Below are 9,836 nucleotides of genomic sequence, written 5' to 3'. Positions count from 1 at the left end.
CCTTATCCTTTCAGTCTTTCTCAGCAGCAAGCTGAAGGTAAGAGTGTGTTGGTGAAATAAAAACAGTTGAGTTATTGTACTGTGTTTCTACTGCTCCAGTAATAATAAAATACATATGCATGTACTAGCTATGAAATACAAACTGTATAATTTTGGTGATTCTGCATATGAGTCAAATATTCTTATATTTGCATTTAAAGCTGGCATTGCAGTGTCAAGATGAACAGTGAAATGCATGCTAATAATTTAAAATTTTTACTTTGTTTACTTAGAATGACATTAAACGGCACCAAACATACACCATGACAAGTTGAGAGAGAAACCACAGAAGAAAGGAAAAAACTTAAACTTTTAGTATCTTTCGTGACATTTTTTCTGGCCTTTTAGCAGGGGTCACCCATTTTCATTTTTCACTGCATCCTGCAAATTATGTAGCCGGCCCTGCTTTCAAAGCACATTTGAGTGACTCCCCCTCTGTAACTGCTTCACCCTACTTCCATTGCCCTGGCCCCAAACACCAGGAACTGTCACTGCGGTACCAGCTGACATCCTTCGTTCAACGGGCTGGTCTCCCCCCTCCCTCTGTTGTCTTTTTCTAATGACATCTGCCTACCTCACAGGGTTTTCAGAGGCACAAATGGGCTTAGCAACTAGAAAGCTCACAACTGGAAGATGTCATTTTTGTATTTAATTCACGTTGTATATAGTTGGCTCTCAGGAAATGCTCGTTGAATGCCACTGACTGAACCATAAAGCCCCGAGGCCAGGGTCAGGATCTTGAGCATTTTTCACAGTGGTAGCATGTGGCCTTGGTTTCAGTATTTCGCTCAGGAAACCATTTCTCCATGGATAGCACCAGGTAAGTTCTAGTTCTTGCTCTGGTCTCAGTGATTTAACTTAGAAGATGAAGATGACTGATAGTGTTAGAAGGGATTTTAGACGAATTCTCTCATTTTCTAAATGAAAGAGTAGAGACTTGTCCAAAACCACAAATGAAGTGAATAGTTGTTGCCTTCCATGCACTAGCACCTTCTCCCTGCCAGCTTCTTCATGTGGTCTGCGAAATAGTCTCCACCCTGTTTTGGGAGTTGATGGGGAGGGTGGCTTGTGACCCAGTCTGAACCAATCAGTTTGTTTCATCCTTCTGCCCATGACAACTGACTTGAAGTCAGCCTGAGACCTAGGCTGATTAAGCTAAGTTAATCAATATGGATAGCAAGGCGTTTGCCAGGAGTGAAGGAAGGCAGAATCCCTCTTCCTTTGGACCAGGATGTGAGGAGATGTGGCATGGGGCTGCTGCAGCCATTCCTGATATCCTGGTGAGACTGAACCTGGCGAGCCAGCCGGTACACTGCAGAAAGAAGGACAAAAGGAATGACAGAGAACGGCACCAGAGCTCGAAGCCATTGTGAGTCACCGGATCATCGCATACTTGAAGCTGACATGGCTATGAGAGTTTTCATTTATATGAACCAACACATTTTCTTTTTCAAATGTGTTATTTTTCAAGCTAGTTTGATTGGGGATTTCTATTCCTTGCAACATAGATGGTACTGACAAGAACAATAGAAAGATGAGGAGACTAAATTAAAGACACAGAGGCAGGCCTAAAACCTAGCTCTCCTAACTCCCCACCCAAGGTTACCACTGCAATAACCCTGCCATAATGCCCCTGGATAGGCATTTTTTGAAATCACCCATCTGAACTAATGTTACCGAGAATAAGTATGGTGGCGATTCAGTGGGAGTCATAGTAAACATAACAGAGACTAAGCATTATTACTATATTATGAATGAATCAAAGATTACAGTTGACCTCCTGTCAGGCCAGAAAAGGCAAGTCTTCTATTTGACACTGCAGTGATTCCCACTTAGAATCATGACCCAGGCAGAGGATCCGTGGATGATAGCACTGCTGGGAGACTTCCCAAGGTCACCAGGAAGGAGCACAGGCGCAGTGCACTGTGCTTGGCTCAGTATGAGTCTGCATTCAATCAATTCCAACCAATGGGCCATAGCTGGCTGCAACCAGCTCTCTCCTTCATACTGTAATGAGCACAGTGTGGTGGAGAGCGTTGGACTTTAGCCTCCTAGAGGATCGAATTAGATAAACTAAATCAGCCCACTCATCTCACCTTCGGCATACCAGGCAGTGATGCACCTGGGCTGCACAGCCACAGGTGAAGACCCTCGGCTACACCAGCTCTGCTCTCCTCAAGGCCACTGGGTCCTCATGTCTAAAAAACCTTCTTCAGTTGTTGAGGATCAGGCCCTGAGTCTTGTGGTTGCCCTTCCTGGCTGGATGCTTTGAGCAGATGCCAGGTAGGAGAGGAAAGGCCCATAACGCCCATCTGATTTCCTGAGGCACCCTAGAGGGGCCTCTTCCTGATGACCTGACCACGTAGCCAGACTATGGAGCTTAGGAAACAAGACAAATTGCATGGGGAGCTGTGGTGGCCCAAGAATTGGCTTGGCAGGTTGAAGGGCCCCTGGCGAGGCTAATGAAGGGGGTTTCTCACTAGCTGGAAACAGGGAGCTTACAGAGCTGGGAGCCCTGTGGAGATTAGCTGGATTCTGATGATAGGCAGCTGTCAGGGCTGGAGGCAGTGGCATGGAGCCCCCAGGTCCTGGAGGCTGGAGACAGATGCTATGTGGGTCCTTCCCTGCAGTTAGCAAAGATTTGCTTAGTTCTTTTGATAAGACATTGTTACGTCACCTAACCTCCTTGGGCCTCTGTTTTCTCATCTGTAAAATGGGCGTGTCTCCTGATAAGAATGCTTTGGGTGGTTGCTGAACTCATGGGCCTGGCAGAGAAAAGTGTCCTTCAATCTATGTTTCCTGTCCCCTTGGCCTAGCTCTCTGTGCCCCTCTCTGGTTTTGTCTAGTTCCACGCACCCCTCCCTCCCCACCACCCTCATGCACTCTCTGCCTTGGGCTGAATGAAGCACTGCGAGTAAATCAAGCCCACATGGCTATCACCAGGCACTAAATCTCCCCAGAGGACATTCCTTACTGCCGCAGTAATGCTGCCAGCTCCCGGAAGCAGGATTGCACCACAGGGCAGGCTCCCCATAGAAGGAGAGTTAAAGGGCCAGCTCACAGTCTCCCATTTCCAGCTGGGGAGGTCCTCAGGCCCAGCCAACAGTCGTGACAGAGGGCCTGGCCTTATGTGGGCATGGGCATGTTAGCAACAGCAGCGGTAGCTACAGAAACAAACAAGCAGCAATCCCACATAGAGAGATGATGATGTGGATTAGGGGGTCAGAGCCCAAGCTCTTTAATGAGACTGGTTTCTCTCAATTCCCAGTCTGGCTGCTTCTTGGCTGTGTGGCCCTGGACAGTTGATTCCTTTCCTTTCCACCCAGTCTCCTCAATAGTAAGGTGTACGGGAGTCCCTTCTGCCTCCCAGGTCTCACTCTGTTGGTAGCACCATTATTACTTGTCACCTCATTTTCTCCTACCTAGTTTCTTGAGGAAAAGATTATGCCTAATTCTCCAGAAGAGTAATTGTACTGGCTCTCTGGCTTGTTTTAGTTGCGTTATCAGTGGTCACTGTGAAACCTGGGACATTTGCCACATGCACAAAACAGGGCAGGTGATGGGCCGGAGCCTGAGCATTGGGGGGTCCTGGCCACTGTGACTGCCACTTATACCCATTGGCCATCCTTCCGTGACTGGGTCCCACCCCAGGCAGCATTCAGGCCAGCCTTCCCAGGCACGATTTGGTCACAAATGGAGAACTGCATTCGAGCTGATCTTTGTTGAGCCTCACCAGTTAAGAAAGATCCCTTCACCCCCAATCCTCTTACCAGTTCTGCCAGGATCCTGCTTTGGAGGAGAGGAACCCAAGAATTAGAGAGGCTGTATTCTGGCTCCAGGTCACTGTGCGGGTGGGTGTGGGTACCAGGAGTCGAGCCTGACTTTGAAGCTGGTGTTCTCTCCTCTCTATCCCGTATGTGCTGCATGTGTGGCTCAGTCTAAAGCATCCCTCACTCCCAGAAAAAGGACAAAAGAATTCAACACATGGCCCACCCTCTGAGCCGTGAAGATTGGCACTTTTATTTATGACAACCAGCTGGCCAAGATCAAAATGACCAGTGGAAGAAGCTGGCTTCTTAAGGATGACTTTGTCACCAGATCTCTGAAGAGAAGAGTGTGTATCTGTCAGAGTGGAAGGAGGCTCACTCTTCCTTCTGTAATGCCTTCTGAAATTATTGGGGGCATTTAAAATGGTAAAAGACTAATGTTTTTATGAAAATAATATGCTCCTATTAGAGAAAAGTAGGAAATACAGAGAGAAGGGGGCAGGGGGAGCCCCTAAACTGCCACCCAGAGATAACTAGTATCCTGTTTGTATCTTCCTTGGTATAAACTTCATTCTTTTTCAGCAAATATTTATTGAAATTTTCCCTACGAGGCTGCTCAAAAATTGAGTAAGGTAAAGTTTGTCCCCTGGAAAAACTCTGGGTGTGCATAGGCATAAGGTTTTTATTTTACACACAGTTTCACACACTTCTTCCACTTCAAATCTCCTCAACCACTTTAACAGACACCAGTTCTGGGTGAGCTTTCAGTAGCTTCCTGCAGGAGAATGTGGCTAGTGTCGGGCCAGGCTGCTTCTCCAATGCTGTGCTGCTCGTGTTTACGCATGTGCAGCCCACAAGTGCAGCACGCTCTGCCCACAGGCCACACTTTGACCAATGCGGATAGGAGCCAATGGACAACTGCTCCTCCTTTCCTCTCTGGGGTGGATAGTTTAGATACACATTTTATGAATCTCCAGGGGTGTGGAGCACCAGTTGCCCACAGTGATGATCAACTCAAGAATGTACTCTCGAGTTGGCTTTCCCTCCTCCCTTTCTCACTCTCTGGATTCCCTCACTCTAGTTCCTGGTAACAGTTCCCAAATAAACCACCTGCATGCCAGCTCTTGGCTCTGCTCCCAGGGAGCCCAGGGTAAGTTAATGAGTGATTATACTGTATATGCAAATTTTCTAAAAAACATTGTAAAAAATTTATTTGCATTTTTAGGTTTCACAGGTTTAGCTTTAGTATTTACTAAATATCACCCACAATGGCAGTACAACAAGGTCATCGCCACATTTGATTCCTCATTATCAACAAAACATAAAGGAAAAGGTGAGAGAAAGATATGTTACTATCATCAGTAAAGTATATTTGTCTTTCATTGATTTATTGAAGGCTGCCTAGGAGAATGGTTTCAGATTTTAACTTTTTATGTAGAGGTAATTTTAGATTTATAGGAGAGTTGCAAAGCTAATACAGAGAGTTCCTGTTATACACGATTTTTTGTATTGCTTTTCTGTTTCACACAATTACATGATTTCCCATGTGAGATGAGAGGCCATGCCCACAGCCATCCCAGGAAATCGACCACATCCAGTCTTAGCCAGCCCCAGCCTCTTGCCATCTCTTAGTCTTCGAATGAGTGTGTACCCACTTGCACGCGTTGAGAGCAAGGGGACCTCGTGAGTTTCCTTGATCCTGAAAGACAAAACCCCTGTTCTTCCTCTGAGCATGGCTGTCTCGAGATGTGATTCCTGGAACAGCCGCTGCATCTTTCAAACCAAGACCAGCTGTAGGAGGAGCCAACATCCGAGTGCGTAGCTGGAAGCAAAGGTCTGCACAACCCTGCCTCTGGTTCCAAGATAACACAGTTTTCTGCTATATTCAAACCATCCCAACTGTACACCCTATTGTTAGAAATTTTTTATAAGCATCACCTCAATGGCTGCCTAATAGTCTATATATTGAATGTTTTAATTTATTTAACTAAACCCCACTTTTAAGACTTGAAGGCTGTTTCTTGTGTTTTGTTATTATAAATGATGCTGTGGTAAGCATCTTTGTGTATAAAGCTTTTATTTGTATTTCAGATACTTTCTGGGGAACCATTGGATTATAAGACATGAACCTCTTTAAATCTCTTGATATATATGGTCAGACTGCCAAAAGACTATCACCCCACCAACCAAATATGAGTGTAACCTTGTTACATCAGCAGCAGTGCTGGGTTTTCTCATTTTATTTTTATTTTCATTTTTTTCCTATCTATCTATCTATCTATATCTATCTATCTATCTATCTATCTATCTATCTATCTATCTATATCTATCTATCTATATCTATCTATCTACCTACCTATCTGTTTATTTATTTAGATGAAGCAACCCTTGGTTGACCTCACAGATTGCAAAGATCTTGTCAGCTTATAATCCCTTATTTTTTTAATTTTTTATGCCTACAGAACCTGGTCTTCCTAGGCGTCTCCCATCCAAGTACTAACCAGGCCTGACCCTACTTAGCTTCCAAGATCAGATGGGATCGGGCTTGTTCAGGGTAGCATGGTCACAGCCTCATTTTTTTTTTTAATTCACTGCTTCTTTGACAATTAAGAAGCAACCTAAATGCCATCAACAGAAGATTGAATAAAGAAGTTATGGTTCATATATACAATGAAATATTACTCAGTCATTAAAAAAAAATGTAATTCTACCATTCCAACAATATGGATGGTTCTACAGCATCTCATTGTTTCTTGAAGACCCAGCTGGGAGAATTTTGGTCTCTATTAGATGCTGGTCCCCAAGAAGAGGCCATCCCACCTTTGTCCCCCTCTTGTGCTGCTTTCCTCCACCACGTGGTTCCACACTGCTTCTCAACTTTACCCTCACACTTCTCCCAGGCCCTGCGTGGGTCCCACAGCAGAGGCAGAGAGGGAAGTAGCTTTATCTCCCTGCCCACTCCCAGTGACAGGGGATTGCCTGAAGCACTGCATGGAGAAAGATTCTGAGACCTTTTCTCTGCTCCCCAGGAAAAGCCATGATTGATTAGTGGTGACATTGTGGATATGGAAAGGGAATGTCCAAATATACGCCACATATTTGTCTTCTCTCTACAGAGTCCTACACAAAGCTCACCATCATACCTACCAAGCTAAATCCCAGCCAGTACTTCAGATAAGAGCCTGTCAGAGCTGGAGGAGACGTGTTTAGAATAAACAACTCCCAGCAGTGTTTCCTGAGCTTTTACTATGTGCAGTCTCCATGGCATGGGATGCAAGAACACAGCTCAGGAACTATTGTATTCAAGATGGCGTCACTGCAGGGAAAGCATGAACAGGTTTTAAGGCAGAAATGGAAGGTGCCAGCCCTGGCGGAGTGGCAATGGTGGCACAAGCTCATGGCCTTCAGCCGGCACGTTGCAAAGCTCTTTGAAAGAGCACAGGCTTTGCTATCAGGCAACCTGGGGTTTGCCCCTACAGGTCCACCACTGCCAGGTGGTGACCCTGGGCCAGAAACTCACTCTCTTGAGTCCCAGATTTTTCCCATAGTTTGAGCTCTTGTATCAGTATTAATATGTGCTTCTCTCTGAGAAACCCTGTTATATTCGTTAACCCCAGGACCATGGCCATCTCGTGCAGGCTTAAAGGGGCTACATGGAGGGCACTTGACAAATCCCAGTCTTCTCTAAGGGGTGGCTATTCTGGCACCCAGTAGGCACTCGACAAGTGAGGTTTCCCCACTTTCTAATAAAGCTTATTTGGGACCATCAAGTATAGGAAAGCCCTTAGCACGCAGTCAAGGTCACCATCCACATTGAATATTATACAATTACTCAAGCCTATTGGATCCTGCAAAAACCAATCCTTTAGTATTCATTCATGCCCAAACCTTTCTGGAGGCCCAAAGTGTGTCAGGCAGATGAGGTGCTGGGGATACCAGTGTGAATGAGGCTAGCTCATGCCTCTAAGGAGTTCACGTTATACTCAAGTCTGAGATGATGGCAGTGAGGCTAATGGGACTCCAGGGTTCCTTAGCATGTCTTCTAGAAGGACGGCCCTGAGCTCGGGAACATGAGTTGGGGTAGGTTGGATTTCAGCCCCCACCTTCACTTCACCCCTCAGCTGGCCTAAGCCACAGGGCCACACATGCATGAGTGGGGGTGGGTGGTGGGAGCAGAGCAAGGAGCTGGGGAAGCATAGGGCTGTGACCGGAAGACACCTTAGTTCCTAACGTACCACCTTAGACCCAAGATGGCTAGAGCTGTAAGGGCTCAGAGAAACTGTCCTGGTCACCTCCACAATGACAGCTAAGGAAACTTAGGCACAGAGACGGGAAGATCACATGGACAGTTAGGAGCAGGTACCTCAACTCCCACTGGACTTGCTCCTTCTGGGATGCCATCAGAGTAGGCTAACTGGAGGAAAGCCCACCCTCAGGAGAACGCTGAGGGAGTTAAGGTGTCACCCTCAGCTCCCAGGAGCAGAGCAGCCATATCATAGCTCCTATCCCTATGGAGGTGAGCAATGTCCCAGGCACTGCTCCCAGCTTCCCCTATGATGGAGAAGGGTCTCCCACCTTGGAAAATCCCAGGGTCAGCTGGGGCACTTAAAGCTTCAGGATGACTCACTCCAGCTAGGCACACAATCAAATGCCCACTATTGCCCTTCTCATAGGAGCAGATGGAAGGAGCTGGCTTGTAAGCCAGGCAGGAGGGTCAGCCAGCTATCACATGATTTCTGCAGGGCCCATTATTGTGGATGAGCCAAACCTGTCCCCAGCCACCATAAGACCTTCATGTTGTTATCATCATCATCACCATCACCATCTGCTGGACCAAACAGCCTCCTTGAAGGAGCTTCAACAAGTACGCACCTACACCCCTCCCTCCTGTCAGTGTTCAGTGGGCCCCCTACCCCTCACATGTACCTCTACTCCCTTGCTCCCCAAAGTGAGGTCCAAGGACTTAAATCATGAGCACTAACTGGAACATATGAGAAATACAAATGTTAAGGTCCTGCCCAGACCATCTGAAACAGAAGCTGCATTTAACAAGGTCTGTGCCCAGTAAGAAAACTTTTTACGTCAGAGCAGCTGTAGATTCATAGAAAAGTGTAAATAGGGTACAGTGGTCTCATATTACCACACACTTAGTCCCCCCAACTGTGATTCTCAGCACGTTAGAGTTTGAGGAACCTACTCTTCTCCCTGTTTCCTATTCCTCCCCTTCCTGATCTATCCTCCTCTCAACTCCAAGGTCGAAGTCAACAATATCTTATCAGAGCCCCCTCCTATCCCCTGGCAATTCTGTGATGTCAGGGTGTTTTGAGAGGCTCAGATCACTGTTCATAGATCCAGTGACCTTCAGATCCTCCGGTGGCCTTACCCGCACTGTCTCAGGAAACATTTTATCTAAGGGGGGCTGCAGACCTAGTTCCGGCGCAGACCTAGTTCCGGCGCTCTGGCCCAGCCAGCTGTGAGTTACCCCCTATTGGCTCTCCCCTGGGATTTTACGATCTGCAGGCCTTTGAGGGAGAGGCTGACTCTGGAGACACTCAGGGTCAAGGAGTAGTCTTAGCAGCACATGGTTTACATGGCTGCCCAAACTTACACGCCCACAAATACCAGATGCTCATCTGATCTGACCGGGCAGGGCTTCCTCAGCCCAGGTGGGCAGAATGTTTTGACTGAGACATGTCTCCCTTTGAGACAAGGTAGGAAAAAGTCTGGGGAGTAGGGAGACTGAGTGACTTGAAGAAGAGGTGGGCTGTCTGAAGAAATCTGCTGGCTGTTCGAGAACCTTACTAAGTTCACTTCTTTTAGGAAGCCTTCCCGAATGGAAGCCCACCCACGCTGCTCATGGATTTGTTTGTTCACCCAATGGTGACTGTCCATTTCAAGTCTTCCCACCTGAGGAACTAGGAGGCATGAGATGAGTGAAAGCATGTGGACTTGAACATGATTCCACCACTCACCAGGTCTACAGCCTTGAACATGTCACATTGTTTTGCTGATTCAGTTTCTGCATTTGCA

The 9,836-nt window shown here is 46.8% G+C and overlaps 1 pseudogene; it reads right to left on the bottom strand.

The window, feature by feature from the left end:
- Positions 1-6,259: 6,259 nt before the first annotated feature.
- On the bottom strand, positions 6,260-6,377 carry LOC118614046 (annotated as a pseudogene).
- Positions 6,378-9,836: the final 3,459 nt, after the last annotated feature.

This window comes from Rousettus aegyptiacus, unplaced genomic scaffold (genome assembly GCF_014176215.1).
Source record: "Rousettus aegyptiacus isolate mRouAeg1 unplaced genomic scaffold, mRouAeg1.p scaffold_m13_p_2, whole genome shotgun sequence".
Taxonomy (NCBI): Eukaryota; Metazoa; Chordata; class Mammalia; order Chiroptera; family Pteropodidae; genus Rousettus; species Rousettus aegyptiacus.
The sequence above is the reverse complement of the archived record's forward strand: the minus strand, read 5'-3'. Positions and strand labels throughout refer to the sequence as shown.